We start from the raw sequence: 8,397 nt of genomic DNA, 5'->3' as shown, positions 1-8,397 counted from the left end.
GAATTAGCAATTCAGACCTGCAGTAACTATTGGATAGTCTTACATTTGAACTAAAGATAACTTAAGATCCCTTTGAGATATTAAAATTCAGTTTTAATAGCAATTATACTTTTGGAAAATATTTATCTTTATTATCCAGAAAAGGTTATGGTTTTGAGTAAGAGAAAATCTTTTGATTAACTAAGGTTTCAGTTCAGATAAGGCCTGTGTTTCACCAACCGTGAGGAGCTCTGCTCTTGAGGTAAAGAGCCTATTAGGTCTGGCTCTGCTTTCCTCAGTAGAGGAAAATTTTTCCTTCATGCTCTTCTCCAGGCTCTTAGGAACTGCTATTTAATAGATTTCAATTTTCATTTGGTATGAAACTTCATCAATTGTTTCATATCAATTGATATGAAACTAGAAAGAAAATGAAATCTTGGCTATAAACTACTTATTTGACTCTCTCCTTGACTTTTATCCTGAACACCCACTAAAGCAACATCTACTGTGCAGAACATAAAGCCTCAAATATTTTAGTTCTGTTTAAAGCAATAATGAAACATTCTTTTGCCTTCCTTGTGACCTGTGGCTCCTCAGCCCCAATTCCAATCTAACTTATAAAATTTGAGCATGCCTCCAGTGATTTCTCCCCGATTTCCCTTCCTTTAGTATTTTATGTAGACTTTGTTCAGATTCACCTTTCCAGCCTTTTCTACTCCTATCCATCTTGTTTTACTAACAATTATCAAAAAGTTGTATTTTGAGCACCTAATTTTCTGATGTTTCCCATATCCACTAATATCAGATTACACAAACCCAAAGAGAAAGTCAGAAATACTATTTCTTACCACACACCTTCCTCTTATTCATGGCATTTGTACACAGATACTTTCTGTTTTTCTAGAAGTTGGATTATTTGCTACAATCTTTACTTTGACTTACTATCTTCTCTACTTGGAATGTTCTCCTGGTAGCATCTTGTATGACTGGCTTATTAACAACCAGTCATATAACACTCTAGCTAGAGAGATCTTCTCTGCAATTCTATCTTTAGATGTATTCTATAAATATTCTCTATGTCATCACCCTTTATTTCCCACAGAGCATTTATTATACTCTCTGATAAGCTTCTAAAAAATACAGTATTTATCATCTCTTTCCCCCATTAGAATGGAAACTTCATGAAATTCTTATCTCATTAATCATTATGTCACCTGCACCTAGTCTGACAAAAAATAAACATAACATAAATATGTTTTTCATGAATTAATGGGTAAATAAATAGAGAAAATAAAGAAGGAATGAATAAATTGATAAATAAAAGATATATTAATAAATGATAAAGGAATTACTCCTGCCCCTGAACATTCAAACTCTTTTAATAGCTATGTGATTTATTCTCTTACTTTGTCTATTTCTCACACCAAAATACATGCATATACATACATGAAACCACAACTGTAATATTTGTAATATATACTGCCTAATCTGTATTTTCATTTTCAACACTGTTCAAGAACACACAGAGATAAGGCAAGAAAGGATTACAGTCTAATTAGCTGTGCTAATTAGATTAATTATAACTTTTAAATACATTAATCAATTCAGGTGAAGGTCTCAGAAAGTACTGAAAATTTTCAAAAGAAAAACCCATCCAATAGCTTCCCCAAAAACCAGTTCCATAACTTCAACCAATTTTACAGGTGTTGGGGGGAGGAATGTATGTACATGCACACTAGAGTATGTGGTAGAGGAATTATATTTATTTTAACTGCCTTGGTCTATTCAGGCTACTATAATAAGGTAACCCATACTTACTTGTAAACAACAGACATTTATTTCTCATAGAAATTTGGCTTCTGTTGAGGGCTAGCTTCCTGGATCTTTCTTGCTGCGTCCCCACATGGTGGAAGGAGCAAGGGTATCTCTAGGGCCTCTTTTATAAGGGTGTTAATCCCATGTGTGTAGGCTCTACCCCAGCTATGGTTTGAATATTCATCCCTTCCAAAAACTCATGTTGAAATTCAATTTTCAATGTAACAGTGTGAATAGGCAGGGCCTTTAAGAGGTGATAGGGTCATGAGGGCTTTGCCTTCATGTATGGATTAACCCATTTGTGGATTAATGGGTTCATTGGTTAATGGATTAACAAGGAATGATGAGAGAGGGACTGGTGGCTTTATAAAAAGAGAGAGACCTTCAGGTTAGCATGCTCAGGCCCCTTGCCATGTGATAACTTTCACTGCCTTGGGACTCAGTAGAAAGGGCCCACCAGCAAAAAGGCCCTCACCAGATGTTCTGATGCAGCCTCTCAACCTTGGACTTCTTAGCATGTGTAACTGGAATAAATGAATTCCTTTTCTTTATAAATCACCCAGTTTCAAGTATTCTGATAAAAGTCACAGAAAATAGACTAAGAGAGCCCCCATGACCTAATCATCTTCCAAATGCCCCATCTCTAAATACTGTCACATTGGGGATTAGGATTTTAATATATACATTTGCAAGTGGTTGGTGAGGTGGCAGGGGCTGGGCAGGGAACACACATTCAAGCGCATCAGAAGGTGAGAAGGTCTTCTTAGCGAAAGCCTAAAATGACATCTTAGTAGTTCACAATATTACTGGATCAACTGCCATGAAGAACAGTCAGTAAACAATTTAGAGCAAATTCTAAAATCTCTTCTTTGAAATATACAAATGAGTAATGTCTTATCTTTTTTATTTTTCTTAATTTTTTAAAGTTTTATTTATTTCTGTAAAACAGTATCTTGCTATGTTGAATGCCAAAACACTTTTAATATTGAAGAAAGCAATTATGTAACAATTAGTTGAAATTTTTCCTCTTTCTTGTGACTTTAAAGATCCATAAATTGTCTAAAAAGTGGCGGGACAAATCTTTAAAAAGTAGATACAGAGATTTTTCACTGGTCAGACAAATTAAATGTCTGAGAGAATACATTCAAATATAGGAGATTTTCATTTAATTTTGCTCTTCCAATAGAGCAATAAATAAAGTTAAACATCCTAGGTTGTTCATGGATCTTAATTAATTAATGAAAATTATTTTACATTGGGAAGATGCAATGCTTCTTAGAATTTTTCCCAATCTTGTTAATTGTCTAACCTCCTTTGGGGTATGTGTGAGTTTTCCTACTCATTGGTCACTTAGCTTTCAGGGAAATTATATGCCTTACAACATATCTTGTCTTTACTGATTCCTTGTCATTTTAATTTGTGTAAGTGGGCCATAGGCAATTCATTATTTTTGCAATTGACTCAACATTTGTTAAGTATCATTTGATATATTGTGACTTTTTAAACAAAACAAAAATCAGATACAAAGTAGAAAAATAAATGGACTCCATACTTAATCACAACCTTAAAATATAGCAATCCAGACAAAAAAAATCCACATGGAGTTATTTTCCTGTATCAACTAGACGATTGCACATTGTGGCACTGCTTAGCAGTGTCGCAAGTACAATCATGCAAATAAAGAAGGAAGTTAAATCTCAAATTAGAGCCCCAAAAGTTATCTAAAATACTAATTCCATAAAATAAGGACTTTCTTCTCAAGAAAATTGCCATTTTTTTCTATCTCTCCCCTGACTAAATAAACTTGAATTAATCAAACAAGTGTGAATATTCAGCACTCCAATAGAATAATTCATGCTCATTTCACTATGAAGACTTGCATACTGGAGTAGGTTTTCTTCAGTTTGACATCATATGAGTTATATAATTCCTGTACTTCTTGATTCCTCAGATATGATAAATGGACCCAAAAGTTTCCTTTGAAACCTAAGAGCAGTGATTTAATCAAGTGACTACAGAAATTGAAAGAATATTATGTGCATGCTTCATTTTCTTCTTTCTAGAATTTGAATATTAAATATAGCCACCTAAAACACAATGGTATATTTTTTTCTTTCTTCCTGAGTTTGTTTTTAATAAATGAATAAATAATTGTAGCTGTCTGTATATTTTGTGGAGCAATACATGTAACTATTTTAAAGACATTTTCTTGCCTTTCTAGGGCTCTCTTACAGGCTAAATTCTATTCCCCAAAAATTCATATGTTGAAGTCCTAACTCCCAGTACCTTAGAAAGTGTCTGTGTTTGGATATAGGGTCTTTAAAAAGGTAATGAAATAAAAATGAGGTCACTACAGTGGGCCCTAACTGAATACGACTTGTGAAGATTAGACATAGACATATGCAGAGTGAAGACAATGTAAACAGAGGGAGGTGAAGATGACCATCTACAAGCCAATGAGGGAGGCCTCAGAAGAAATCAACCCTACTGACATCCCTATCTTGGACTTCTAGCCTCCATAACTGTGAAAACTACATTTCTGTTAGGTCACCTAGTTTGTGATACTTTGTTATGGCAGGCTTAGTAAACTAATACAAGTTCCTCTCCTAACAACCTGCATGGGTAAGAATTAAAAGAAAATATAGAAACCAATAACAATTGTTTGATCTGTATAATAGATAGACTTTTTGTTGAGAAAAAAAATGTGTACTTTGACTTTTTCTAGGTAGAGTACTATATGATCCCTTTTCACTTATTTTGAAAGGTAGAAATAAAGATGTTTATTAGGGGCCTACTGAAATATAGTGGAGAATCCCAGGCAAGGACTTGGCACTTTGACAACCCAGTAATTAATGTATTGCAGCAGTATCACCATCAAGTGATATCACTGTAGGAGTAGACTGGAACAAAATTCTGATAAACCTCAATGTGGCATCCTGAGGGGCATTCAGGATAAAGATCAAAACTCTCCATGGACAGAAGAGCTTAGACCATTTGATTTTGATTAATTTCTTTATGTTTAATGATAAAGGTTTAAGATAACCTAGTGTTGTCAAAGTATAATTTTCCTGAGTGCATGATCATAATTCAAGAGCCTTAATCTTCAGAGTAACCTTGAATATTATTATATTTCGAACTAAGGACAATGTTTAGCTTAGGAGGCATGACGTTAGATCTTTATTTCCTGTTTGGACGTTAGGAGAAAAGTATAGTTTTATACAACCTTATTGTTTTTAATTTTGGCTTATGACAAAAATTGTTGTGTAGCTAATCAACCATGCTTTCAATGAAGGTATGTCTAATTATCAATGTGGTCAAGGATGGTATATATCAGGTGTGGAAGGGGCTACTGAATAAAAATCAATAACCACCAGGGTTTTTCAAAATTAATAACTGAAGACCTGTAGACGGTGAACCTACACATTTTGCCAATATAGTTCCACGAACTCAAAATGATCGGAAAGGAACTGAATTTTAAAAATGCTTTTGCTAGACTAACAGAGAACCTGGAACCATTTGTCTTATGTCCACAAGACAGTGCGGTCAGCAGGACAGAGGCAACACTTGCCACTTGGGAACTAAGAACAACAAATGTGAAGCCTGAAACTGACAGGCTGTAACTCACAAGTGTCTAAACCCTGCCCTCAGATACTCTTGGGCACCTCCCACTGGGGCTCTAGCAGGGAAGTCAATTGAATTTCAGAATCTGAAGGGAACACTTGGTCTATTGGGAGCAACTATTCTCAGCTGAAGCATGGACAAGGCGTTCTAGGTAATAATCAGGCACTAACAGTAACCATCTGGATAAAAATACAATTGTTCTCTCTCCCTTATAACCAGTCTTAGAGCCAGGAATGTATATCCAGAGGTAACTAAACTAAAATTCCATGTTCATATTAATTTACATGTTCATATCCTGCATGTGAGCTTCACTTATTATTCCAGTCAGTGATGGAAATCTTAGAAAGAGAGCACTCTCACTCTGTGAGAATCTGATCCCTCTGACCCTTACCACCCAGGGGAAGAGGAATAACATATGTAAGAGACTGTGATTACAAAATGAATTATTAAGAAGAGAAGTCAGTCCCAAATAATCATCACATTCAAAACAGTTTCTATGGGTCTGTGAACAAAAATGGTTCAGCAAAATGCCATATGTATAGGGATTCTTAAAAACAAGGGGGTAATGATGAACTCTTCATTAAATCAGTCCATCAGGCATCATTTATGATAATTCACCATCTCCACCTTTCTGTGTAACATGTGTCTTGGAATAATACAATACATGTAGAAGAGATTACTCGGGCTTTAAATCTGAATGACAAACACAAAGGAAATCGGAAACACAGATTTCCATGCCTATGTGCTGAAGGAATTCTGGGACAAAGAGGAAGAAATGTGAGATTGGTAACCTGGAAAGGTTTGGGGCAAGTAAATTTTAATCAAACATCCTACAAAAAGTGAAACATAAGTCAGAGGAAAGAATATAAACTGGTACCCTGGAAGAAAAAATTAAATGGAAAGATATCCTAAAGTCACGAGCAACTTAACAGGTGAATTTTCTTTAAGCAAAACTCCCCCCAGTGCATGAAAAGAAACAAAAACAGCAGATCAACAGAGTAGAAGTTGCTTTTCAGTACATATTGGAATGTTTAAGATTAAAGAAAACACAACTGAAAACTACCATAGATTTCTTAATATCAAGTGACCTGGTGAAAATAAAACTTATGAAAGTCATTTTTTAACAAAGAAACTATAAATATAATAGCATGATATACCAATTACCTCACATATTTCAGGTTATTTTGTGATGATCTCTATAATATAGTACATACTGATTATGCAAATCATCATTTCCAAATCTTATTCTATTGCCATGATTGAGCTCAAATACTCAGAATCTTAAATCAAGATGTGGCCACATCTTCCTTAGTAGTTTCCTTAAGGCATGTATGTTATGCTATATTTTCCCTGGCCTCAAATATCTGTCTCATAATGAGCCAAATATACAGAACATCCAGAATAATTAGTTGTTATAATAAAACTCCATTAGTAGAAATACACAGGTGGTGTGTATTTGCTCTGATGAATTATCTGTGGACAAAGAAATTATCCACTTACTACAATCACTGTATCTGATTATACCCTTCCCCCAAAATGAATTAGATAGTCACACTTGGAAGTACTTTGCATTGAGCTAGAGATTGCATTTGGCATTATCTCTGAATTCAGAATCAATTCAAAAAGAAGCACAATTTGACATCTGTAATAAAATTTGATATTGTAGCTTCTTGTATATAAACTGCAGAAAATTTTTATAATGGCTTTTTTTAAAAAAAAAAAAAAAAAGAAAAAAAAGGAGGAAGGGAAAACAATTAATAAAGAAGGGAAAGGGTAAAGGAAACAAGTATTTTATAGTCATGAGAGTTTATAGAGGGCTCCAGAACAGATAGAATAAATTTGCTGCTGTTTCAGGCAACATCAGAGCTATCATTTATCAGTAACAGTTATGGTCATGATGGGTTTGTTCAATCAGTCAGGAACTTTGGTGGAGAAAAACAAAACATCCTAAGCTATCTAAATAAAAGGATTTTTTTTCCATCTAAACATAGATAACCAATATTTGCATCTTATTGAAGGCTAGCTACATTAAGCCTGAAATTGTAAAAAAACAAACTCTTTTGGTTATTCAGTGGTGATTTCATAATGAAAGATGGCAGAAAGAAAAAAAAAGGAGCAATCTTATTAATGACATATGCATAGAAGAAAAATTTTAGCAAAAAATATTTTTAAAATAGTTTTCTTAAGTGCAATTATTGTTTCATTTTTTCTGTTGTTTTTCTTAGAGACAGAGTCTCACTCTGTTGCCCAGGCTGGAGTGCAGTGGTATTATTACAGCTCACTGAAGCCTCAACTCCTAGGCTCAAGCAATTCTCTCGCCTCAAGCTTCTGAGTAGCTGGAATTACAGGTGTGAGACAACGAATCTAGACTTATTACTCCTAAATCTATATGCTTTATCCAGCTCCCTGGTTCCCAAAATGTAAATAACCTCTCCTGTCTCTTTCTCTGAATAGACACAGTTTTTTAAGTTGACATGAACCTTATTTGTGTGTGTGAGTATATGTGTGTGTGTGTGTGTATATATATATATATATATGCTTAAAAATTTCTCTATCATACAGGACTAAAAGCATTTTGTGAAGGGAAGTCCTCATTCAATCAATTAAGCTCATCTTATACAATATCTCATATATCATAGCCTCTCAGTAATTGTTGATAATAAAGTGATTGCATGATGCTCATAAGATTTAAACCTTTTTAATATTTAAATATATTTGTGCTTAACACGGAAACATTATAAAGTATTTCAAGAAAATGTTTTGAATATTACTATATTCAAAAGTCATACCTTAAGAAAATTTTTATAATTTTTAAATGTTTATGTTTTACATTTAGGATTTTGCTCAATTTTAAATTCAAACTCATATCTGAAAGTCTTGCCTTAGAGACAGATAAGTAGTATAAAACTTCTGCATTTTCTAATAAAGTTTCAAAGATTAGGTATACTTAATACCAGTAGTTTAAAAAAGCCAACTGATGCA

This window comes from Papio anubis, chromosome 5, assembly GCF_008728515.1.
Source record: "Papio anubis isolate 15944 chromosome 5, Panubis1.0, whole genome shotgun sequence".
Taxonomy (NCBI): Eukaryota; Metazoa; Chordata; class Mammalia; order Primates; family Cercopithecidae; genus Papio; species Papio anubis.
The sequence above is the reverse complement of the archived record's forward strand: the minus strand, read 5'-3'. Positions refer to the sequence as shown.